We start from the raw sequence: 27,687 nt of genomic DNA, 5'->3' as shown, positions 1-27,687 counted from the left end.
TTTGCTGCTGTGTACCAAAGTGTGCGTGAGACCGGGTCATTTAGCAGATTACCTGGACAGGGACGCCGTCGCACGGTAAGAACGCTGCAATTTGAGGAAGCAGTCTTGCAGCACGTGGAGCGGGATCCTTCAATCAGCACTCGTGCAATTGCACGTTACATGGGGACGAATCAGACGAATGTAAGAACAGTCCTTCGAGAGCAGCTGTTAGGTCCATTTCACTTACAGCGTGTCCACAACATGCAACCAGTTGATTATCCACCCAGAGCACAGTTCCTTGACCGGTTTAAATAATCCTCATAGGAAAAAATGACATTAGGGGAAAAAATTTCTTTTGATATCCCCTACAGCCTCCCAGAGGTTGTCGGTTTAAATACTTTTCACCCTGTATTCTTAACACTGCGTCAGTCTTTGGGAGTGATATTTAAATTATATTACTCTTGAAGAATCAAGTATGTCAAGATAGCTTGTAATGCTTTTTATTAATATTACTGGTTTCGACAAATCTACCCTGTCATCTTCTGATCTTGTAACATTACTATATGTAAATGCTTTTTACATCACTGAAAGTCACATAGTGATGTAGCATAAAATTGTAGCAAAAAGTGGCAGGGAACATCACCGCGTCACAAAATACTACACAACTAAAACATACAACATGTGCTGACGTCCAGCACACACTCCTCCAACGATGAAGGTGTAGATCTGTGGAAACGGGTAATAGTTATAAGAAGAATACTTGCGATATTGGCGAACTTCATTCTTCAAGAATAATACAAAAATAAAAACTTATCGCGTTACACCTATCCCCTATGAGCCGCTCTGATTTCTAACTTTGTGTTTGTCTGGTTACGTTAATGCTGCTGCTCACATGCTGAGCACTGTATAGGCCAAGGGTGGCCAAGAATTCGAAGCGCGGGCCGTGCCCTGGCGCGACAGCCGTAGAGCTGAGCCTGGCTGGCTGGCTGGCTGGCACGTTCCCCCGCCGCCACGGCACGCGCTCTGAGCATGAGGAGGGAAATCTGCGAACGCACCACATTTAAATGGCACTGCAGTATCACTGTCCAAGACTTGGTTTTCCATTTCACGTTTCTCAACAACGTAGGTAAAAACAAAACAAATTTTCAGAATCATTTAATTACTTTTGGTGTGCCGAAGGCATCTGGTACAAACTGTCGGTATTCAGACATACAGACAATTTCACAGATTTTCGCACTAAATGTGCCACGTAAAAACATTTTTCACAAGTGAAAAATGTTTTTCTTACACGTAAGTTGATCTAAATATTGTATCACTTTTGCAGCCTCGTTGTGAGGACGTTGAAACTCTACCTCAGGAAAGCAGTGTAGACGTCCCAGACAGTGCTGACGTTAAAACGGCAATTTCCTTGCACACGAGTAACATCTGCACCTGCACAGGGGCCCTCTCAACTGAAACGGTCTTTTAAACAGATCGAAAACAGATGTGAGGTTGGGCGTATCGTCAAAACGAGCACGAAAATAAACTTTTAATTCTTTCAAGGTCACAATGAATTCTGGAAACCTCGCGTTTTCTTTAACGCTCGTGAGATTACGGAACTGGAGTATGTTTGCCACCCTGTGTCTCTTCTACGACGCGATATTTTCTTCAAATACATCTCCGACAAATCAGAAGTTCTTCCTGTCCCTGCAAGGTTACTACTCTGTGCAGTGTATTGTCCAGTTAAAATGCGAGGTCTGCAATCCATCCCAGATGTTCTAATTTGCGTTTCTGCACTGCTTTTGAAAATCAGGTGGACTGATAAGATAAAGAATGAGAAGCTTCTCCGGAGAATCGGCGATGAAAGTAATGTATGGAAAACAATAACAAGAAGAAGGGTCAGGATGGCGGAACACATTAAGACATCACGAAATAACTTCCATAGTACTGGAGGGAGCTATAGAAGGTAAAAACTGCAGAGGAAAACATAGGTTGGAATACATCCAGCAAATAACTGAGGACGTAGGTTGCAATTGCTTGTCTGACAAGGGAAACACCCCATCACACCCCAGTCAGATTTAGTGATGAGAGGGCCCAATGGACAGGTCGTGAAAAACTGTTTCCAGATCAATCATCATTAAGCTGTTTTGCGGTATTGTACGGGAACCACAGCCTTGTATTTAGAGCCGTATGTTTTGGGTAGTAATCTTGCTGAAAAATGTAATTTCCTTCCAGACCTAATTTTTCAGCGTTAGGATTCAGATTGTCCTTTAAAATGTTGATATACATATAGCGATTCATTGTACCTTCCATGAAATGTAGTTTTCCAACACCTGCAGCACTCATACAGCCCCACAACATCAGGGAGCCACCAACGAGTTTAACCGTTGGTACAAGATTGCGTGGCAACATCTCCGCCTTCTTACGCCACACCATTCGCCTGCCATCAGACCCGAATACGTTTTATTTACTCTCATCGGAAAGTATTACGCTATTCCAGAAGTCTTCATTTTTGAATCTATGCTCTATCGCAAAATGAAGACGTTTCTTTGGATTTTGTTCACTGACCCAAAATTTTTTGCGCGTTACCCGGCCGTGTTACCACACGTTTTGAAGATATTTCTGATTGTGTTAGCACATACTTTCTTTTCTCTAGACTCTAACTCCCGAGCCAACTTAGGAGCGCTGCTTTTGAGTTTCTTCTTCATTTCCGTCATGATCAATCTCACGTCTGCATCAGTGAAAGTGTGTGGGGGTCCGGCACGTGGATGCTTTCTTAATGATTTTGTTGCGCAAAATCGATCTATTGTCGACTGAACCGTCGATCTAGGTCTACCGACTACTTGAACAATCTCGTAAGAAGATTCGCACTCATTATGTGAACGCAGAATAAGTTTCCTTCCGATCAGCGTCGTCTCACTACCCATGGCACTAACAGCAGTGTATCGGCGACGTTCAGAACCACAACTGGCGATAGAGTGGAGCCGCGCATGGTTGACTCTAGTGTCTGTCGTGGGTCAGCGTCACAGTTAAATCACTGCGCCCAGAATTTCGGCACTTTCAGATGGTGGACGGATATTTTATGAACTAGCTCTTGTATTGCATTTTCTATTTTGTTAACCTCGCTGTCGATTTGCATGTATTTCTATCCTTGCTCTTCAACAAAAATGGCCGCCCAGGGTGGCCGAGCGGTTCCAGGCGCTACAGTCTGGAACCGCGCGCCCGCTGCGGTCGCAGGTTCGAATCCTGCCGCGGGTATGGATGTGTGTGATGTCCTCAGGTTAGTTTGGTTTAAGTAGTTCGAAGTTCTAGGGGACTGCTGACCTCAGAAGTTAAGCCCCATAGTGCTCAGAGCCATTTGAACCATTTTTTCAAGAAAAATGACTTACCAGGGTATTTCTTACATGACTGGCTCTTTAGATTTTGAATAGATTTATTTTCATGTTACACAGACTTTTATGCAGCTAGACGAATACCTTTTGGACTCGCTGTGTGTGGAATCTCGCCTGCTCTCACTATTCATCACGTTTATTTGCGATGGTGACTTATTCTAACCGCATGACCGATATTCTATAACCAAATTGTAGTATGACAACTGCTAAGACTGCAGAAAAAGAGCAAACATTTCAGTGACCGGACGGACAGTTCATGATGATTTGAAAAAAAGGGGGGGGGGGGGGGTGACGAGTGGGATTTGCACATGGTTCGCCCGCTTGGCAGTGCAACACCGTGATCACTTATCCACGACGCCGGGGCTGTTTCAGTTGGCCCTTTATTGCAATTCTTATTTTTGGACCGTTAACTGTTTCTATTTTGCTTTGTTTCACAGTTCAGTATACCGTCTTCCTGTTTTCATTCTTGATCTGTGTCCAGTTTGTGACAGGCTACCCACTGGGCTATCTTACCACTAAATCTGAGGAGGGGCGGGGGGGGGGGGGGGGGGAGGTGATGGGCAGTTTCCCTTGAGAGATGCAGGGGTTGGCAAAGGAGAGGAGTTCGTGGTGGGCCACATCAACTCAGTCAGTAGATTGAAGATTTAAAAAAAAAAAATCACGGTAGGCCGCGTGTAGTGTGGAACAGCGACGTACGATGCCCTGAGACAACGCCCCGCAAAGTGCAGCGAGCGCGGTGCTAATTTGTTGCTGAGCTGCGGCGTGTGCCGTGTGACGGGGGCTGGGAGCCTCTCTCTGCAGGGGTGAGCTGGCGCGTGCCGAGCCGGCCGCAGCTGCCGGCGACCGTTGGAGGCAGACCGCGCTCACCTGCCCTTTTCAAACCGGCGCCCTCAGCTCCGACAACGGACGCGGCAGCGGCTTCCCGACTTGAGCACGCCCGCTTCCTGCCCCACACCGACTCCTTGGCCGCCGCCTTAAGGCAGACTCACACTGGGCGCCAACGTCCCCGTCAAACGGAGGCGTGCTCGCACTAAGTGGTACGCCAAAGCGTTTCACCTTGCCTCGCCTACTACAGAACTGTGAAAGTAAAGTTGCGGGACACTGAGGGTTACCGTAGGTCCGCATTTAAGCGGACATGTCCGCACTTTCGACGTGTTTTGTAGCGTCCGCATACATTTTTATGATTTCTGCTTAAGTCCGCATTTTTCAGTTTTAGTTTTTATCTCGGATCGTCAACAATTTACATGCCTTTCGTTTAGCTTACTGAACTACATCATTTGTTATTTTCTACAATCTATCTGTTATGCAAGTAAAAAAAAGAATTGATTTATATTGTTTCCATGTTTCTATCTTTTTATTCTAAGAGGTACCTGTGATCCAGAATGAGATTTTCACTCTGCAGCGGAGTGTGCGCTGATGTGAAACTTCCCCTGGCAGATTAAAACTGTGTGCCGGACCGAGACTCGAACTCGGGACCTTTACCTATCGCGAGCAAGTGCTCTACCAACTTTTTTTTTTTTTAGTCTCATTTCGTTACTTTTCATTCGCTGTATCTGCTCGGTGCGGACGTCGCAAGACACCCGTTTCAGTTCGTCGTTGATTCATTAACTCAGTACTTTTTTTTTTTTTTTTTTTTTTTTTTTTTTTTTTTTACGGTGGGCAGCTAACCCTCTGACCGAACACGCTGAGTTGCCGTGCCGGCAAGAAAAAATGTGTGTCCAACCGGGACTCACCAACTGAGCTACCCAAGCACGACTGACGCCCCGTCCCCACAGCTTCAGCGCACACTACGATACATAGTGAAAATCTCATTCTGGAAACATCCCCCAGGCTGTGGCTAAGCCATGTCTCCGCAATATCCTTTCTTTCAAGAGTGCTAATTCCGCAAGGTTCGCAGGATAGCTACGGTAAACTTTGGAAAGCAGGAGACGAGGCACCGGCTGAAGTAAAGCTGTGAGGACGGGGCGTGAGTGGTGCTTGGGTAGCTCAGTTGGTGGAACACTTGCCCGCGAAAGGCTAAGGTCCCGTGTTCGAGTCTCGGTCCGGCACACAGTTTTGATCTGCCAACAAGTTTCAGATACCTGTGATGTCTGCATACATTGGCTGTTATAGTTTCCCTTTTCCCCAGTTTTCACCTGACAATTCTTTTTTGTGCGATACACGTATTTTTAGCCATCAGTGTACCCTTGGGTTGGTTCAGATGGAAAACGGTGGCTATGCATTTAAAGTGAATGATTTTAAGTTCAATATTGGCGACGTCTGTGATGGATTCCTGGAGGATCTGATCACGTGGGTGCTGCCTACGTGAGCTAGGGTGCTGCCTACGTGAGCTACGTTTACCTTATTCTACCCTCTTATCGAGATCCGGACTAGAACCGGCCTCAGAGCGTGTTGATCAATCCTGTTGACGGTGTCCTCATTTTGTGATTTCGGAATATGGTAGCCGTATGAACACTATACTTTATATATATAAGCATTAAGAAACCAGCAAAATTCATAACATGTTCTTGACGAAGTTTGTATGGTCCCCTACTGAGAAGTGACGTAGATAGGAAAAGTGTGGACTGATCGTTTCAACATGGCATTTATTTGATCGAGAAAGCATGTACGTATATACAGGTCACTATTTTGAAGGCACGGTATTTTTACCTGTGAATTTTTTTCTTTATTAACAAATTTTTATCTCTCTGTATGTGACTCCTGGTCATGTCGACCCAGACATTGTAGCGCCCGTTCGATTTCACGCCCCGGAGCTTGTTTTAGACCTTATCCTTTGTCATTCCTCTTCTGGGTTGCGATGAACGAGTGGGCGATACTAATTCTGGCTGCTTCTGGGATTGCTCTTATTGGAAGAAGAAACGACTGGACTGTAGATTCAGGACCGAGCCTTCATCATCTTTTTATTGCTATAAAACACTACGCCAAGTTGTTATAAATAAAACAAACGAATACGGAAACAATCTTTTTCAAATTACGGCTGTAATCCATTCTTGAACTAACCTTTGTTTGTTAATGAACTTTGTAACGTCGAGATTACAATCTAAGGACGATCACTGACGCTGCGATAGAGGTATTGTATACGTTAGTACATTGTGTGTGTTTGACAGTGTCTGTATAGTTGGATGCAACGCTCCTTCGGACACGCACGCATCTCCCGAAGGAACGTCGCATCCAACCGTACAGACACTGTCAAATACAGACTCTGAACTAACATATTTCATGTCAAAGCCAATGCAATGTGACGAGAAAAGTAAGTAAGTGTGTCCCTGTGCGGTTATCACCTAATTGCGCGAGCACTTACGGGGGCGGACACGGGACTGCAGAGATGTGGGTCGGTCCTGGAGGCGTGCTCGCACACCCCAAGTGGTTACAGCGGTCGCTCGAGATAAGCGAGAAACTGGGTGCGAGTCACGGGCCGGCACAAATTGTCATATCGTTCCAGCGACTCCTACAGCACTTGTGGTACCATATTCGCAGCCTGAGAATACATTTCACGAGAAATTATCTTCCCTCACCGGCAGAACTAAAGTAAACAAACCGAATGAGTTATACCTGTGGACGAATTTACGACAATACTGTTGATTGTCGGTCGTCCTGAAAGAATAAAAATCAGATATTTTTCGAAATGTAGCCTTTAATTCATATTTTGGTAAATAGCTTATAAGAGAGATTATAAAAATTATGCAAGCGCTGCCCTTAGCAAATGTGTACCTTTCTAACTAACAAATAACGTGGAAGACAACTGTATTTTTCTCCTTCGACATAACTGACTTTTCACTGTTAGGAAAGGTTATTTACCGAAAATTCTTACATGCACTGATGTCCTTATTTAGGTACAGTCTACGCCTTTCCTTTTTTTTTTTCGCTTTCAGTTTTTGGGAAAAAAAGATCGGAAAAGTATCCAAATCTTCAAGGAAGCTTTACTAAGAGTTACATTAACACAGCAAACAATTGGATAAAGGTTAAGAAGATATAAACGCAACATTGAAAAACGAGTGGCCGCAGTGAGAATTAACTTTCCGTGTTACCAGTCGACGCAACCATCCCCCACCAAAGCCAGGGTCAAAACAATCTGCCCGACATACCTTTACGTTGACGTCCAGTTACGTCATCTGGCCTGTGAGAATGCCGACATTTGAAATGCGGTGTGGAATGTTTTGACGTTCCATTCGGCCACGTCTACAGTGAATCGACCTTTGGCCTTTGTAGACCTCTGTGTGCTCCGTGTCTGCTCCGGCGGCGACGTTTCTGACATTATTCTTACAACACTCACTCGCTTCGCTCCGATATCTTTATCTCATTTCTGATGAGCACTGGTTGGTTGGTAACTCTACATGTATTCCAAATAGGCGTCGAAAGCCTTCCGAGGCGCGATGTTAGGATTGTAATAGTTGAAGGTGGGGACTGAATGTCTGAAGCGAGCTATCCACGACCGTCTTTGCAAGAGTAAATATATATGAGGAAAAATGTACACCTACATCAACAAGCATACTCCGCGAGCCACTGTACAGAGTATGGCGGAAGGTACCGGTACAATAGCAGTGCGTGTCCGAAACGGTGTTCGATGATGTCATGCCTGTTTGATAATGACTCTAAATACTAGAACAATACTGCCGCGAGCTGTGCTGCATGCGATGTGGAGCAGAGTTCAACGCCACCGACTGGGATACTACAGGTCGCCAGTTCAAACCCGATCACCAGCGAACATGTCTTATTTACTATTTATGATTTCTAGAAGGTTCTCGAAATTTATGTTTATATATGCTGGAATACTCAATGTTTCTATAAACAGCAACACTCTCTCCATGCAGGAGGCAGTTCTGTCTGTACGTTGGTGTCAGCAATAAACATGCTTTCAATGCTAAGTGTTGTACTTCATTCACGACCTTTGTTTCAGACATGGACATGATTCTGGTTATGACATGACAATATTCTAGGGCACGCTCTCAGAACTCTTGAAGGAATACATATCTTTGATTTGCTTCCCTTTACTGATTTACGTCACCATCATCCATATCTATTCTTAGCATTATCCCTTAATATTTATGATACCATCTAAAATACACATACCAACTTTGTAACCTGATGTTATTGTTTTCTTGTTTTCTTTCCCCTTATTACAGGCATTATCTTAGAGATGCTAATGCTATCCGACAAATCGTTTATGTGTATTGGTAGCACTGGAGGCCCTGTTACGCTCCCTAGGTGACACCTGACGTTGCTGTATTGCAGAACAGCCGCCCGGTATAACGCACTGGGCCCTATTAGTCCAGTATTCGTCGAGCCAGCTTCTCTTACCGGGAGAGGTGGTCATCCCCAGCCTAACTGTTGAAGGGATACACATCAATGGATGCGTCCCTCCTTTTTTGATAGCGCCCTTGCTTGGATCAAGGGAGCAGGGGAGTGTGTGTGCTCGCTCAATAACGACACCCGTCCCAGCACGCACAGGAAACGGCCCGCACGTGTGGACATCAGCCGGCGATCACAGCCGTCTGCAGGCGACACACCTATCTATTCTCTCCCTCTGTGTGTGTGTGTGTGTGTGTGTGTGTGTGTGTGTGTGTGTGTGTGTGTGTGTGTGTGTACGTACCGCTATATCCGAGAATTACCATGCCGTTATTAAAGCTTTTTTTAAATTTTTTTTTATCAAGCGTTGGTTTCAAACAGTACTCCTGTCGCAGCTCGATTTTATCGGTTCTGCCCACTCAGAACAATTTCTTCATTCATCCGACAAAGCGAAAAATCCGTCTCCGTACCCGAAGTCGCTGACGCAGGTTTCTGCAGTGGCACTCGACTCGGAGGTAAGCCGTTTCGAATCCTGAGAAAGGACGTCGTTTTCACTGCCAGCATTTGACGGGAAAGCAGAGGAGAGGTGGTGACTTGAAGCTGCTGATCACCAATCTTTTGTGCCAATTTTCTGGATTAAATTCCAAACCTTTCCACGGTGGCTGGTTCAAAAATGTTTCATATGGCTCTGAGCACTATGCGATTTAACTTCTGATGCCATCAGTCGCCTAGAACTTCCAAGAATTTTGTATGCCAGTCATAAATGTTCCTGTGCAGTGGCAACTCCTTACCGATTCGACGCTGGAATGCAGGTTGCTCTTGAACAATGGACTGACTTCGCACAAATTTCAACTCACAAAATGATTTCTCTTGTGGTGTAGCGGACATGTTGCCACGAACAAACAACAGCGCAGCTGTATCACAACTTCGACGCTTCCTCTTTCCAGTGACATGCGAAATGTGTTTCTACCTTTTATAGTTTCTCTGTCATAAACAATGGAAACATGTTCTTTTTGTGTCACGAGTAGCTTCCAGCAGTAAATTTATAAAGCTTACTGAAATATTAAAAGTGGAGTGTCAGGATGAGAAAGAAGTCTGTTGAAAAACAGAGATTTAAAAGTATAGAGCAAATTTTTAGGATATAGGGCGTAGCGGAGAATGAGTCGTATAGGATAGAAAGAGGTAAATAAAGTGTTCAAAAACTAACGACACAGGGAGTTTATTTTTGATTGTGTGGTTGATTACATTGAGTATTAACGTGCCCTTACCACGAGAAATGCTACGTTACTGTAACATGTCATATGGGATGCGAGAATAGTGACTTTGCTACTGAAAAAGCCTAATGAAATGCCGGAGTTTCTCTCGTCGACGTCATTAGGAGCAGCGAATCAGTCGAGATGGGAAAGAGTAGGGAGAGGGAACTGCCCTACTATTTAAGGAATAATACCTCTCTTAGCAAAAAAAGAATCCAGAGTTTTAGCCACAGTGCAATCTGGAATGAGCAATGGAGGAGAAGAATTGTAGTGGTACACGAACATTAGAATATCAAAAACACGTGATAGAAGGAAGTAGCTTTTAGTAAGTGTGTAGAAATAAAATGTAAGAAAAACGGCGAGACGAAACGCAGGTTGGGAACAGATGAAAGATTGACAAAGAAAAATAAGTCTCGATAGACGGAAAAATGCAGAATAGCTGAGCCGTTAGTACAACAGCTCCTATACTAACTACACTCCTGGAAATTGAAATAAGAACACCGTTAATTCATTGTCCCAGGAAGGGGAAACTTTATTGACACATTCCTGGGGTCAGATACATCACATGATCACACTGACAGAACCACAGGCACATAGACACAGGCAACACAGCATGCACAATGTCGGCACTAGTACAGTGTATATCCACCTTTCGCAGCAATGCAGGCTGCTGTTCTCCCATGGAGACGATCGTAGAGATGCTGGATGTAGTCCTGTGGAACGGCTTGCCATGCCATTTCCACCTGGCGCCTCAGTTGGACCAGCGTTCGTGCTGGACGTGCAGACCGCGTGAGACGACGCTTCATCCAGTCCCAAACATGCTCAATGGGGGACAGATCCGGAGATCTTGCTGGCCAGGGTAGTTGACTTACACCTTCTAGAGCACGTTGGGTGGCACGGGATACATGCGGACGTGCATTGTCCTGTTGGAACAGCAAGTTCCCTTGCCGGTCTAGGAATGGTAGAACGATGGGTTCGATGACGGTTTGGATATACCGTGCACTATTCAGTGTCCCCTCGACGATAACCAGAGGTGTACGGCCAGTGTAGGAGATCGCTCCCCACACCATGATGCCGGGTGTTGGCCCTGTGTGCCTCGGTCGTATGCAGTCCTGATTGTGGCGCTCACCTGCACGGCGCCAAACACGCATACGACCATCATTGGCACCAAGGCAGAAGCGACTCTCATCGCTGAAGACGACACGTCTCCATTCACGCCTGTCGCGACACCACTGGAGGCGGGCTGCACGATGTTGGGGCGTGAGCGGAAGACGGCCTAACGGTGTGCGGGACCGTAGCCCAGCTTCATGGAGACGGTTGCGAATGGTCCTCGCCGATACCCCAGGAGCAACAGTGTCCCTAATTTGCTGGGAAATGGCGGTGCGGTCCCCTACGGCACTGCGTAGGATCCTACGGTCTTGGCGTGCATCCGTGCGTCGCTGCGGTCCGGTCCCAGGTCGACGGGCACGTGCACCTTCCGCCGACCACTGGCGACAACATCGATGTACTGTGGAGACCTCACGCCCCACGTGTTGAGCAATTGAGCGGTACGTCCACCCGGCCTCCCGTGTGCCCACTATACGCCCTCGCTCAAAGTCCGTCAACTGCACATACGGTTCACGTCCACGCTGTCGCGACATGCTACCAGTGTTAAAGACTGCGATGGAGCTCCGTACGCCACGGCAAACTGGCTGACACTGATGGCGGCGGTGCACAAATGCTGCGCAGCTAGCGCCATTCGACGGCCAACACCGCGATTCCTGGTGTGTCCGCTGTGCCGTGCGTGTGATCATTGCTTGTACAGCCCTCTCGCAGTGTCCGGAGCAAGTATGGTGGGTCTGACACACCGGTGTCAATGTGTTCTTTTTTCCATTTCCAGGAGTATACTTTACACCGATAATCTAGCGCCACGTGCTGCGACATGTGGGTCATTCCTACAGCCGAAGCGACTCAATAATTCTGATAATCTTGCAGGCTGGCGAACGTCGTATGTGGCAAAGAGTCTTCAAAATACATATTTCATTGGGATTTACGTAAAGGATGGAATCAATCTCGTTACGTATGCAGTGAGATCAGCTTTTAGTATTTGTGAATGCACGCTCTACACTGTCATGTGAAATTCATCACGGAAGTGAGCGATGACGTGACGGGTGAATCGACAGCATTGTGATGGTGCTACATGCTTAGCGCTTGGAGAGATGACACACGACACTGAGCGGGCGTTCTACTTTCGTAATGTAGCCTGTGGCGTTAGAGGCGATGTGTTCATCAGATAGAAGCATCGTGTATTCTGTTGAAATGTAAAATTCCTTACTCACAGCAATGTTTTTACTGTGGCTTTGATGTAAATATAAATCCAGTCGTTATTTTATGTTGGTACAATTATTACCTCAAATATTACAAGGATCGCAACGCATTATACAGGGTGTTAATAAATTTGTTATACAAATGTAGCCCGTAATTGAGCAAAAGGTAAATCACTTACAGAAGCGCCTGATACGGCTTTGACTGAAGTATATGTTCAAGTCTTATTTACAAATGTTCAGTGTGGCTACCTTTTGAAACATGACTAATGTCCCATCTGTAATTAATTTCCTGCCAAATGCTACGAAGCAAGTCTTGATGTATGGCGGCGATTGCTTGTGTTATCCATTACTGCAGCTCGCCGACGTTTCCCAGAAGCGGAGGAACATACACTCCGTCTTTTATGTAAGCCCATACACAGACGTCTGTTGGGTTTAGGTCAGGGAATCATTTCGGCCAGGACATTGTTCCACTAGGTGCAATTCAAGTCGGTACATTCGTACGGAGATACGAGACAACTTCACGAAGATATTGTGGTGGCGCGCCATCTAGCTGGCAAATAAATTCTATGCCTTTATCCTGTTGTATTTGAGATATTAGATGATGTTCATACATGTAAAGGTACGATACGCCAGTCACAATTGACCCGACAAAAAAGGAACGATTTTAAATGTAGTTACTAACAGAGCAAGAAACATTTACTTTCGGCGAAACCCGTAGATGTTCTATTACGTGACGCGGTTTCTGCTCGCGCCGTACCGGACATAATGCTGATTCAGTTTATCGCAGGTATACAAGATGGTTTCGTCACTGAAAATAATTTTATTCAGAAAATCATCTTGAATCTGAATTTTGTTACACATTTCTACACAAGACTTATCTTAAAGCTTGCGACGGTTGCAGTTTGTAAGATTTTAGTGACAGGCGTTTCGATAATACCTTTCACACTGTAATTCTAGGCATATTCAATTACAGGCTGGGCCGTCTCGATTTACTCGAACTACGAATGCAAGACTACTGAACTTTGTTCAACTACTGCTTCAGAGGCCGCTGGCCCACCCTGACCCGGCATCCCGTGCGGTACACTGGCAGTTTTGGTGAAACGACTGCAACAGTTGATAACACTTTGTCTTTGAGGTGTTGGTTTGCGATATTGTGTCTTGAACAGTCACTTGATCTGCAAGTTTGGATTCATGAAATCATGAACAACACAGCGCACGCTCTGCACAGTTATACGGCTCCATGTTGCCTGTTGGAATAATGCATTCGCCACCCAGCGGGAACGTCGGGAATTTACTGTGTTAGGTGGAAATAAAATTTGAAAATAAATTGCATTCAGTGTTGTGTCAAACATTTCTCTAAGTTATTTACCCTTTTCACAATTAAAGGCTACATCTGTATGAATTATTTATGAACAACTTGTGAGTAAAAATCTACACATGGGTGCACAGGTATAGCACGTTTTCCTTCGATATAGGTTATCTCGCAGAGTAATACAGAGTTGTTCCTTATGTTAAATAGTGAATGTATTAGAGTGGTATTCATATTACACTCCTGGAAATGGAAAAAAGAACACATTGACACCGGTGTGTCAGACCCACCATACTTGCTCCGGACACTGCGAGAGGGCTGTACAAGCAATGATCACACGCACGGCACAGCGGACACACCAGGAACCGCGGTGTTGGCCGTCGAATGGCGCTAGCTGCGCAGCATTTGTGCACCGCCGCCGTCAGTGTCAGCCAGTTTGCCGTGGCATACGGAGCTCCATCGCAGTCTTTAACACTGGTAGCATGCCGCGACAGCGTGGACGTGAACCGTATGTGCAGTTGACGGACTTTGAGCGAGGGCGTATAGTGGGCATGCGGGAGGCCGGGTGGACGTACCGCTCAATTGCTCAACACGTGGGGCGTGAGGTCTCCACAGTACATCGATGTTGTCGCCAGTGGTCGGCGGAAGGTGCACGTGCCCGTCGACCTGGGACCGGACCGCAGCGACGCACGGATGCACGCCAAGACCGTAGGATCCTACGCAGTGCCGTAGGGGACCGCACCGCCACTTCCCAGCAAATTAGGGACACTGTTGCTCCTGGGGTATCGGCGAGGACCATTCGCAACCGTCTCCATGAAGCTGGGCTACGGTCCCGCATACCGTTAGGCCGTCTTCCGCTCACGCCCCAACATCGTGCAGCCCGCCTCCAGTGGTGTCGCGACAGGCGTGAATTGAGGGACGAATGGAGACGTGTCGTCTTCAGTGATGAGAGTCGCTTCTGCCTTGGTGCCAATGATGGTCGTATGCGTGTTTGGCGCCGTGCAGGTGAGCGCCACAATCAGGACTGCATACGACCGAGGCACACAGGGCCAACACCCGGCATCATGGTGTGGGGAGCGATCTCCTACACTGGCCGTACACCTCTGGTGATCGTCGAGGGGACACTGAATAGTGCACGGCACATCCAAACCGTCATCGAACCCATCGTTCTACCATTCCTAGACCGGCAAGGGAACTTGCTGTTCCAACAGGACAATGCACGTCCGCATGTATCCCGTGCCACTCAACGTGCTCTAGAAGGTGTAAGTCAACTACCCTGGCCAGCAAAATCTCCGGATCTGTCCCCCATTGAGCATGTTTGTGACTGGATGAAGCGTCGTCTCACGTGGTCTGCACGTCCAGCACGAACGCTGGTCCAACTGAGGCACCAGGTGGAAAAGGCATGGCAAGCCGTTCCACAGGACTACATCCAGCATCTCTACGATCGTCTCTATGGGAGAATAGCAGCCTGCATTGCTGCGAAAGGTGGATATACATTGTACTAGTGCCGACATTGTGCATGCTCTGTTGCCTGTGTCTATGTGCCTGTGGTTCTGTCAGTGTGATCATGTTATGTATCTGATGTGTCAATAAAGTTTCCCCTTCCTGGGGCAATGAATGCACGGTGTTCTTATTTCAATTTCCAGGAGTGTACAAATATACTCTCAGCTAGGTGTCATTTATTCAGGTATCATCAACAACGAACTCCAGTCCATACCACGCTTCATGATTAAAATCTTAGTTTTGGTTTTTTTTGTATCAAAAAGATTGAAAATGATTTTGCTAAATTTTATTTGCCAGGAGACCATTACTATAGGCAAGGAGTATTTGCATTCTTAGGACAGTTGTTCGAAGCAAAATGCTGCACTGCCTCTCCAAGGCTTTTCTACCGGGCATAAAAGCACTGGGTCAGTTTAGAAAGAAATTCTGTTGAAATACTCATGTCATTTATTCTTCATTCACGTTGGAAGTACGGAAGGAAAATTTAACTTCTTGCCGGTTTTATTGGCGACAAAACACTTGTTCACACGCAGGCGACAGTTGGAGCCGCGGACTGGCGCCAATTTCAATTACACGTATTCTGGTGTCCCATTTGATTAATTTATCTCAATTAGGCGGCTGTTACTAGTTTATAAACTCCCTCTGCACTGACAGCGTCCACTTGCTGGGACACAGCGAGAGGTGCGGGCAACCAGCGCTGACAATGGCGCAGGCGCCGGCAGACAGGCAAGCAGCCAATGGAGCAAGGCTGGCGAGGCGCCGCAGCATCCGCCTGGCGTCGCGACGCTGGCCACGCCCCTGCAGCCACCGCCCCCTCTTCCTCCCACACCGACGCCGACGCCACACCCACCGCGCTGGACTGGGTTGAGTCGTGTAGCTCGCCGCCACACTTGCGCTTGCTTGGCGCATGCCGAGGAGCGCCGTACCAGGAAAACACGGCTGACTCATCGCGCCGTCAGCAGATTTGCGACACGCTTCTGCCACTCGTCGGGCTGGCACACACACATGCCACCCACAATACCACTGTAGACCTCAGTGTATATACCACAAATACAGATTTTTGCAACACCTAGCCGCCGCCGCCACCACCACCACCACCACCACCACCACCACCACCACCCCCCCCTCCCCGCCCTCTTCTTCTTCTTCTTCTTCTTCTTCTTCTTCTTCTTCAACAACAACAAAAGCTTTATTAGCAATATAGGATCATCGACTTCTGCACGATATACACACTCATTCGTGCCTCAGGTATCCTAATCTATGATCAACACGTCACTGATAACAGACTGCACGAAAGGGTTCCATAACATTTGATTTTACGCAAATTTTACGGTTTAGCTGTATCTGTAAATGTATGTTTGGTCTACAACGTGTGTTTGCGCGCCAACAGACAATTACTCTAACAAAATTTTTTTTATCAAGACCTGTAAATTTTCAATGAGTATTGTAACAATATCACCTGTAATTACGTGAAATTTTCTTTACAGTCTGTACCTGATATTCAAGAGCATGAACTGTTACGTAAAATTCTTATGAAACCTTTACTTTGGCGGTAACACAAGAAAACTGGGAGCATATATTCTTCTGTTTAATCTCAGTTACCGTGAAAAATTCAAGAACGGTGCTAATACTGTTAACGTTCATTTACTTTTGAAAGTGCAAAATAGCTACGGCACACTGTTAGCATGAAAACAATTCGTCTGGTGGTTTACTGATAGTGAAAAGAACGGAAATTTATTTTCATAATAATTGTACTGAGAAGATAGGAGCGAAAGTTGGGTGGATTCAGGTTACCTTACCAATAAGGTTGAGGTTACGGATATAAAAGTATCTACTAGTAGATGAGAACAAAGGCAGGAGGGTGTCCACAATGAGGAAATCAAAGAAAAACTGGGAATGAACTCTGTAGATGTAGCAGTCAGGGCGAACAGGCTTAGATGGTGGGGTCGTGTTACACGCATGGGAGAAGCAAGGCTGCCCAAGAGACTCATGGGTTCAGCAGTAGAGGGTAGGAGGAGTCGGGGCAGACCAAGGAGAAGGTGCCTGGATTCGGTTAAGAATGATTTTGAAGTAATAGGCTTAATATCAGAAGAGACACCAATGTCAGCACTGAATATGGGACATTGGAGGAATTTTATAAGGGGGGCTATGCTCCAGACTAAACGCAGAAAGGCATAATCATCTTAAATGATGATGATGATTATATTCAGAAAAATTATCCTACTTCGAGAGAAATAAGTGACTACAGGATCTAATGAATGTAATATGCAAACAGTAATGACATAGAAAAGGCTTTTGAAATAATCCCGAACCAAACGAAAAGTTCTCTTATTTACTTCCATCACTTTTAATGAATGATCAAATTTTTTCTTTCTATTAAGATGGAAGAAGATCTTCTAATAACGTGGTCGTAACAAGCAATTTGTTGTTTCGTGCTTTAAAGAACATCAAGTCAACACACGTAAATCAGTCTCACTTTTATTAGTGACCTATTTCCGTCCAGGACCGAATGGCAAGAGTGAGCAAGAGTGAGCAAGAGCAAGAGGTCACAAGACAGAACTTGATAAGAGAGCTTTTCACTCTCGTATACGTCCGTTTATAATATTCTAACAGCGTTAACTTTGTGTAGCTACTAGTAACAAGTTTCATGCATTGCTGCATTACATAGATGTTGGTACCAATAAAATTAAATATAGCTGCACTTATGCGTACTAGACGCTGTCATCTAGTAATTATTATTCTTCATGTAGGAGAATATTTTTGAGTCTGGTAGCGACGCCACAGTATGGTGTAAGCCGTACGCCAATAAACTCATTTCAGTTGAATTCAATTAGAAGAAATCCTCTTCACGCTCATCTTTTTCTTTATCGTCATCATAATCTTAATCAACATCTCGGATTATTTTGGAGCTCAGCATTAGTCTTTCTATATTTTCTTTGGCCTCTCTCTACTACGCATTCCTATAGCTTCGTAATTATAAATTTTTAATATCGACAACTGCCACTGTTTCAATACTGTTCAATCATTAAACTGGAGGTCTTTTTCTTGCAGCACATTTTTAGATCTAATCTAAGCATTAATCGTTCATTTCGGATATGACCAGCTCATGTGAAGAATCATCATTCCTTCTGTCCAGTTTAGCTGTTTTCTTGCCAGTGTCCAACACACTGTTCTGTGGGACTATTGGTACTCCCATAGTGCTGTATAATAGTGCCATTGTCTCAATACTGGCTTTGTCGTTTAAGGTCATTTGAACTGAACCACTTAAACTACAGAATTATTTAATGGTGGAATCAATGTCAATGAAATTGTCTAAAATTGTAACAACGTTATTTAAAAACATTGCCCTGTTGCACAGGTTTATCTCGTACCAAAGCTTTTGCACTTGTCAACTGTTTCATGGTGAATGCCTGTACCTTACTTTCTTATACGATTATTACAAAATTGTGTGTTCTTATTATTAAGTACAGTTCGTATACTGACTTTCATAAATCCTAATCTGATTCTGTTATAATTAACTGTACATGGTCGTCAACAGAGAGTATGTTCAGTTTGGTAGCTCTTCATTATATTTCGGATCCAAGCATTTTCCCGGTTCTGCATGATATTACCTACATGAAGTTCCATAATGCAGATGATAAAGAACATGCCAGTCTGAACGTCACTTTACAATTACTTGCTTTAAATTAAAGCAAGATAAAGGTGGTTGAGCACCGTCGCAGTGGATTAAATTACTTGAATAAATACAGCAACCAGTTATTTATACAGAATTAATTAAATTACAGTTTTCATTTTCGATTTCCTTTAACGCGTCGTTTGCTTTTTAAGGTGCGGAAAATAAAAATTTGGAGCAACTGTTGTCTCTATAACTCTTTTTAATCGCTCTTAATGTTGTCCGGTGACTAACTAATACCTTCGACGTACCAGCCACGTGTAACATGGTGTCAGGCACGGAATCGTGAAATGAAAGTGAAATGATTCACCTAGCTAGCTGATTAACGAGTCTCGGCACGCGGAAAACGAGCTGTGCGGGTTGTCTGCCTAGCAGGAGCACGCTTCTGGTAGTCAACAAAGCAACGACGCCAGGCAAGAGCACGGAAAGTGTGTTTGCTTGTCTGTCAGGACAGGAAAGTCAAAAGCTACAATCTACAAGGTGTTTCAAAAATATTCATCCGAGTTCACAAGAGAACATGTCCAATATTAAAATTTTTGAGCACATGTTTAGCATACGCAACGTGGCTAGTAGTTTACCTTGGTGCCAATTGTAAGTTCCAGCTTCGATATTTTTCCTTGTGAATATCTTCGTGGTGCACCTGCGCAATGTTTGTCGAGTCGAGATGGCGATAATACGGCAACAAAACGTGTTTCGCCTGCTGCGTTTCAACAGGTTTCAACAGGTTTCAACAGGTTTCAACAGGTTTCAACAGGTTTCAGCATGGTTCCATCTCGGCTGTTACTGCTTTATTACTAAATATTTTTATTCACTACATTTTGCACGACTGACAATTTCATCCTAACAGCTCATTCTTAAGCGCTACAGGTATCAAAACACAAGACAGCACGACATGTATAGCACTTGAGAATTACCTGTAAGGCCAAAATTGGCCAGTCGTATAAATTGCAGTAAAAATACAGTGACAACAGCCGAGACAAAAACATCTCTACCCTTCTGTAAACTAACGGCTATTGTACTCCATACAAAACAATGCTCGAGATGCGATTCAGTTACAACTGTGCGGCGACATTTTCGACCTAAAGTTCGACACTGCACATACTACAGCGGGAGAAGTGCATTATAAGCTGTCCGAGGAAGTCAATTGCAAATCAATTGAAACACTCAGCCCATCTGACTGGAAGAAAAGTGGTAAGAACGTAGCCTTTGTTCTCCGTAGCAAAATATTTCAAATATTTCACAGCTGCCCCCATTCCCAGCGCCGCGGAAGCAACGAAGTGACGCCGGGCCAAGAATGGGTGGTAAACTTTTGATGTTAGGTGACGGCACCACATCTGCGTGTGTCAGCACCAGGTCCAATCTACATCTACATCCATACTCCGCAAGTCACCAGAGGGTACCTTGACTACCTCTATCGGTTCTCGCTCCTATTCCAGTGTTCGTGGAAAGGATTGTCGGTATGCCTCTGCGTGGGTTCTAATCTCTCTTAATTTATCATCACGGTCTCTTCGCGAGATATAAGGAGGAGGTAGCAATATACTGCTTGACTCCTCGGTGAAGGTGTGTTCTAGAAACTTCAACAAAAGCCCGTACCGAGCTACTGAGCGTCTCTCCTGCTGAGTCTTCCACTGGAGTTTTTCTATCATCTCCGTAACGCTTTCGCGATTACTAAATGATCCTGTAACTAAGCGCGCTGCTCTCCATTGGATCTTCTCTATTTCTTTTATCAACCCTATCTGGTACGGATCCCACACCGGTGAGTAATATTCAAGCAGTGGGCGAACAAATGTACTGTAATCTACTTCGTTTTCGGATTGCATTTCCTTAGGATTCTTTCAATGAATCTCAGTCTGGCATCTGCTTTAGAGACGATTAATTTTATATGGTCATTCCATTTTAAATCACTCCTAATGCCTACTCCCTGATAATTTATGGAATTAACTGCTTCCAGTTGCTGACCTGGTATATCGTACCTAAATGATATGGGATCTTTCTTTCTATGTATTCGCAGCACATTACAGTTGTCTACATTGAGATTCAACTGCCACTCCCTGCACCATGCGTCAATTCGTTGCAGATCTTCCTGCATTTCAGTATAATTTTCCATTGTTGCAACCTCTCGATATACTACATCATCATCATCGGCAAAAAGCCTCAGTGAACTTCCGATGTCACAAGTTCATTTATACAGGATGTTACAAAAAGGTACGGCCAAACTTTCAGGAAACATTCCTCACACACAAAGAAAGAAAGTTTGTTATGTGGACGTGTGTCCGGATTCTCGTCAGCCCACACATGTTGATTGTAAAAATTTACAATTTGATCACGTTGGAATGAAGCCTCATCCGTAAAGAGAACATTTGCACTGAAGTGAGGATTGACACATTGTTGGATGAACCATTCGCAGAAGTGTACCCGTGGAGGCCAATCAGCTGCTGATAGTGCCTGCACACGCTGTGCATGGTACGGAAACAACTGGTTCTCCCGTAGCACTCTCCATACAGTGACGTGGTCAACGTTACCTTGTACAGCAGCAACTTCTCTCACGCTGACATTAGGGTTATCGTAAACTGCACGGAGAATTGCCTCGTCCATTGCAGGTGTCCTCGTCGTTCTAGGTCTTCCCCGGTCTCGAGTCATAGACTGCGATGTTCCGTGCTCCCTAAGACGCTTCGAACGTCTTCCTGTCGGTACACCTTCGTTCTGGAAATCTGTCTCGATACAAACGTACCGCTCCACGGATATTGCCCCGTGCTAATCCATACATCAAATGGGCATCTGCCAACTCCATATTTGTAAACATTGAACTGCCTGGAAAACCACGTTCGTAATGAATACTCACCTGTTGATGCTACGTACTGATGTGCTTGATGCTAGTACTGTAGAGCAATGAGTCGCATGCCAACACAAGTACCGAAGTCAACATTACCTTCCTTCAATTGGGCCAACTGGCGGTGAATCGAGGAAGTACATTACATACTGACGAAACTAAAATGAGCTCTAACATGGAAATTAAACGTCTCCGGACACATGTCCACACAACATCTTTTCTTTATTTGTGTGTGAGGAATGTTTCCTGAAAGTTTGGCCGTACCTTTTTGTAACACCCTGTATATATTATGAATAGCAACGGTTCTACGGCACTCCCCTGCGGCACACCTGAAATCACTCTTACTTCGGAAGACTTCTCTCCTTTGAGAATGACATGCTGCGTTCTGTTATTTAGGAACTCTTCAATCCAATCGCACAACTGGTCTGATAGCTCATATGCTCTTACTTTGTTCATTAAACGACTGTGGGGCACTGTACCGAACGCCTTGCGGACGTCACCACGGCATCTACCTGGGAACCCGTGTCTATGGCCCTCTGAGTCTCGTGGACAAATATACGCGAGCTGGGTTTCGCACGATCGTCTTTTTCGACACCCATGCTGATTCCTAGGGAGTAGATTTCTAGTCTCCAGAAAAGTCATTGTGTTCTAACATAATACGTGTTCCAGTCTGCAGTGTACCCAGGACTTCAGAACTCGTGCACTACGAGCAGTCGACTTGTACCAGGAAGTAGTCAGTAAGACACGGGACGCAAGACTGCGTCGGCTGGTGGTGTGGCGAGCTGCCGGCAGAGGAAGGGGAGGGCAGGACGGAGACAGCAACGCGGCGGCTTAATGACGGCGCGAGAACCGGTCGCGGTGCAGCTGCTGTCGCGGCTGCCGCCAGAAAGGCAGGAGTCGCGGAACCGCCCAGCCACGCCCGGCAGTCGGCACGGCGCCACAAAGCAGCGAGCCGGGAGCAGGGGGGTCGGGTAGCCGGCAGACGCTCCGCGCCGACACGCCCCCACGCCAGGCAGCGGAAGGGGCGGCGCCGCAGGCCTGCCGCCTTCCTGCTCTTTTGTGTCAGTGCAGCTCACGGCTGCCGGCGGCCGTCTCACGACAACGCCGCACAGCAGACAGGAGAAACCGACGCCCCAGAAGCTAAAATGCCAAAATGCCGCAGTTCTTTTCTGAGTCGTCGGTCTTCCGGCCGGTTTGATGCGGCCCGCCACGAATTCCTCTTCTCTGTCAACCTCTTCATGTCAGAGTAGCACTTGCAACCCACGTCTTCAGTTACTTGCTGGATGTATTCCAGTGCCTGTCTTCCTCAACGCGTTTTACTCTTACGGTTCCCTCTAATACAATAGAAGTTATTCCCTGATATCTTCAGACGTGTCACATCCCTTCCCCTTGTTAGCGTTTTCCCTATGTTCCTTTCTTCACCAGTTGTCGGGAGAACCTCATTTCTTGTCAGTCCATTCTTCTGCTGCACCATCTGTACCGAACTGCATGGTACAGTGGTTGCAAAGATGGACCTCGCCAAGGACGTCGGGAGCGAAGTTGCATATCACACAGCCTATTCCGCACAGTTTGAGTCGTAAGACGACCTCCTGTGGCTGCACGGAAAGCATTATTCAACATCCTGGCGTTGGTGTCCTCCGAGCCATAATTCTGTAAGTAGGCTGTTTAGCTTTTTTTTAATAACGCCAATTAGCGCTCTCTATGAAATTCACTGGCTGTGCTGTGTGCTGTCTGTGGCTGGTTTGCATTGTTGTTCGCTATTGTAGTGTTGGGCAGCTGGATGTTAACAGTGTGTAGCGTTGCGCAGTTGGAGGTGAGCCGCCAGTAGTGGTGGATGTGGAGAGAGAAATGGTGGAGTTTTGAGAGCGGATGATCTGGACGTGTGTCCATCATAGACAGTAAATTTGTAAGACTGGATGTCATGAACTGCTATATATATATTATGACTTTTGAACACTATTAAGGTAAATACATTCATATGAAACGTCCCCTTAGAAAAATTATAAATGTGCTTAAACTGAGTCTGCACTAACCACACACAATATTTTTAGCGCAACGTAGTCTGACTTTGAAAAATCCTTACAAAGGAATGGCCCTGGCTAACAGTAACCTATATCTTTCATGAATCACTTACTTCACAAACATCTTCGTTACTCGAACTACTGCAATACAGCGAGCGCCACTACTGCCAGCTAAATAAAAGATTCTAACTACTGAAGGCACTAACTACTAATAGGCGTAGTTAGCAAAATGAAAATTTTGATAAAGAACAAACAATGTATTTACCTTTATAGTGTTCAAAAGTCATAATATATATAGCAGTTCTTGACATCCAGTCTTACAAATTTATTGTCTCTGATGGACACACGTCCACATCATCCGCTCTCAAAACTCCATTTCTCTCTCCACATCCACCACTGCTGGCGGCTCACCTCCAACTGCGCAACGCTACGCGCTGTTAACATCCAGCTGCCCAACACTACAATAGCCAACAACAATGCAAACCAGCCACAGACTGCACACAGCACAGCCAGTGATTTTTACACAGAGCGCTACGTGGCGTTACCAATAAAAAAAACCTATACAGCCTACTTACAATTCGTAGGTAGCGGTCATCCACTGCAGTAGTAGCCCTTGGGCGGCCTCAGCGAGCCGGCCGGGGTGGCCGAGCGGTTCTAGGCGCATCAGTCTGGACATGCGTGACCGGTCGCAGGTTGGAATCCTGCCTCGGGCATGGATGTGTGTGATGTCCTTAGGTTACTTAGGTTTAAGTAGTTCTAAGTTCTAGGGGACTGATGACCACAGATGTTAAGTCCCATTGTGCTCAGAACCATTTGAGCCTCAGCGAGGCATATCATCCACAGTTCCTACCTCTCTGTATCTCCTCCATGTCCGAACAATATCGCTTTGAGAAGAATGAGATTTTCACTCTGCAGCGGAGTGTGCGCTGATATGTAACTTCCTGGCACATTAAAACTGTGTGCCGGACCGAGACTCGAACTCGGGACCTTTGCCTTTCGCGGGCAAGTGTTCTACCGACTGAGCTGCCGAAGCACGACTCACGCCCGGTACTCACAGCTTTACATCTGCCAGTACCTCGTCTCCTACCTTCCAAACTTTACAGAAGCTCTCCCGCGAACCTTGCAGATCTATGGCTTTGGTTCACTCTGAGACGCCTAGACACTTCCCTTCTTGAGAGCCTTCCTGGTACAAAGTAACAATGCCGACGCGATCGAACCGCAGTATCGACCGTCTAGGCATGGTTGAAATACACACAACACGAGCCGTGTACCTCCTTCCTGGTGAAATGACTGGAACTGATCGGCTGTCGGACACCCTCCATCTAATTAGCGCTGCTCATGCATGGTTGTTTACGTCTTTGGGTGGGTTTAGTGACATCTCTGAACAGACAAAGGGACTGTATCTGTGATACAGTATCCACAGTCAACGTCTAGCGTCAGGAGTTCTGGGAACCGGAGTGATGCAAAACTTTTTTTTTGATATGTGTATTTACGTGAAATTGTACGAATTTTATTGATATGCAGATCGAATAAACAAGCCGCCATTACGTGAATATAAACCTCTAACACACACACACACACACACACACACACACACACACACACACACACACACACACTAGTAATCGCATGCAAGTAATTTCCCAGACCCGAGCTACGAGACCCAGCTCTGACAGAAGGAGAATTTTACGACGGAACACCCGTCCGGCGTTCGGCTAAAAAACTTCACAGCGGGACATTTAGCAGACAAAGCGAAACGTCGGATCCACAGCGTTGAGCGCCGGCAAAAGCAGCCCTCGTCCCTGCTTTTAACGACCCTTCGGAAAGCCTTTCTACAGGAACACGGCTGGAGATGGGAGACAAACGTCCGGAGAAACCCAACTGAGAACACTGGTGATTCACTGTAGCCACCTGCGTTAAAACTCGCATGAAAGAAAAAGCTGTTTATCTCAGTCTTACGTAGCAGAAAAACTCTGCCGAACAAAAGAAACGACACCAGTGATTGGCTACAGAAACTCTAGTGCGTAAGGTTATAACAGCACGAACCCTCTGATTGGCCAGAAAGAAAAAGGGTAGCCACCAGCTTTGATGTAGGTAAATTGTAGACACAATTCACTCTTTCTCTTGGAGCAAATCGTCGAGGGTTTGAGCGAGGCGACTCGCGTCACGCTGAGACGATTGCGAGGGTGATTATGTGAACACTTGTTCACAGGCTGGTCTTAACTCGTAAGGAGTTCAAATGCGAAGTCTTCGAGTATAGAGAATCACACTGGGCACTGACAGTTAACGCTTGCAAGCGATTTGAGGGCAACGACTTACGCGCTTTTCCAGCCAAATAGCATGTACCATGCTACTTAACTAAACTAGGGAACAGCTAGGAGTTTCGGGTTCACAGTAGACGTAGGAAGTGCGCGCTATTCCAGCCAAATAGCATGTACCATGCCATTTAACTAAACTAGGGAACCGCTAGGAGTTTCGGCTTCACAGTAGACGTTGGATGTGCATCAGAGTAGGGTTTAACAGTCGAGAGAGATTTAGAATAGTTTCTCATGTTCACAGCTCGCGCCGACAGCCCCTCTGCCGCCGCCGAAGAAAGGTAAACACGTGCACGCACTAGGCCAGTAAGTGGTATTCAGTTGACACTCAGGACTGTGATCGTCTCCAGCTCTCTTAGTTTTTCGTGCATTCAACCATGACCTGCAGTTATAGTCACGACGTCAGGCTTAATTGAAGCAGAAACGCCAGATATCCGATATACTGAAAAGAATTGATCACCCGCTGTAGAGTGCTTTATACCCTAACTGCTTACTTCTTTCTGATTGCTCTTTTCTGACACCCATCCATTAAAAGGTTATTTTAATTGTGAATTTTCAGCTTAAATAATATCTCTGGCCTCAATTGTATTTAATTTGTTTGTATTTTTTCGAACCCCAGACATGGTCATCTTACTACAAAAGAACCTTAGAATAGTTGGAGTTTCGAGTAACAGTTGTTAAAACCCAATATCAATATTTTTACCATCCTGTACATGTTATAATATTAGAGTAAAAATAAACCTTAATAACCAAATTCTAAGATTTTCATTTTTTTTGCTAACAAATTAGCCGTAATGTTTCCTTTACAGGGAGTATAGTGGAGCCGACATTGAGATCATTGTCTGATTACATCACTGTCGGTACTGCTGCACTCTTCTGAATACTGCATGCGTGCGTGAGAGGGTATCTTCCTACCTTGGAGGCAGTTGATTCAACACAAAATTCCTACAACACTGACAAGTGTCCTCGCGCAACTGTGGTAGGAAGATAGATCAGACCAGTCTCACACATGTTAGACAGTTACTTACCAAGCATCCAGCTATTCCTGAATCTCCTCCTCTGTTTCCCCAGATCATCACGAACATCATTTCTTTCTTGTCTTCTGCAGTTTTTTGCCATCTTAGTCATTATTTCATCCACGACCACAACGAAGAGGAGAGATGACAATGCACTGCCCTGTTTCACACCACATGTTTGCTGGAACCAATCCGTCCTTTCGTTTCCCACTTTCACGCAGCTCAGACTTCCACAATAAATCTCCTTCACTCTGTTTGTTGTCCCTTTTTCAACTGCTTTCTTTTCTACTGCTTCTCCCGCGCCCGGGTTCCCGGGTTCGATTCCCGGCGGGGTCAGGGATTTTCTCTGCCTCGTGATGACTGGGTGTTGTGTGATGTCCTTAGGTTAGTTACGTTTAAATAGTTCTAAGTTCTAGGGGACTGATGACCATAGATGTTAAGTCCCATAGTGCTCAGAGCGATTCTACTGCTTCCCAGATCCTTCTTCTACCAACGCTATCAAATGCCTGTTTTATGTCGAGAAAGGCCATCACAAGGTCTTTCCCAAATTCATACTGTTGAGTCCAGAGCTGCCCCACTGCAAAGATGAGGTCAACGGTTGACTCCTCATGTCTGAAGCCATGATGTTCATCTCCGGATTTGTTCTCGACCCTCGTTCGGATACTGTTCTCCAGAATCTTTTCATACACCCTGGCACATTGTGGTATCAGAGTGACTCCCCTGTAGTTTGAACAATGCTTGCGACTTCCTTTCTTGAATATAGGTGCAGTTAGTACCCTGTTGCAATCTTATGGAGTCGTCTTCTCATACCACACCATCCTTTGCGAA

The 27,687-nt window shown here is 45.6% G+C and overlaps 1 protein-coding gene across 1 annotated transcript in view; it reads right to left on the bottom strand.

Annotated features, from left to right (window-relative positions):
* Window positions 1–27,687, bottom strand: part of LOC126354218 (partitioning defective 3 homolog) — a 468,105-nt gene that overhangs the window by 353,684 nt on the left and 86,734 nt on the right. The window lies entirely within an intron of this gene.

The sequence above is a fragment of the Schistocerca gregaria genome, chromosome 3 (assembly GCF_023897955.1).
Source record: "Schistocerca gregaria isolate iqSchGreg1 chromosome 3, iqSchGreg1.2, whole genome shotgun sequence".
Taxonomy (NCBI): Eukaryota; Metazoa; Arthropoda; class Insecta; order Orthoptera; family Acrididae; genus Schistocerca; species Schistocerca gregaria.
The sequence above is the reverse complement of the archived record's forward strand: the minus strand, read 5'-3'. Positions and strand labels throughout refer to the sequence as shown.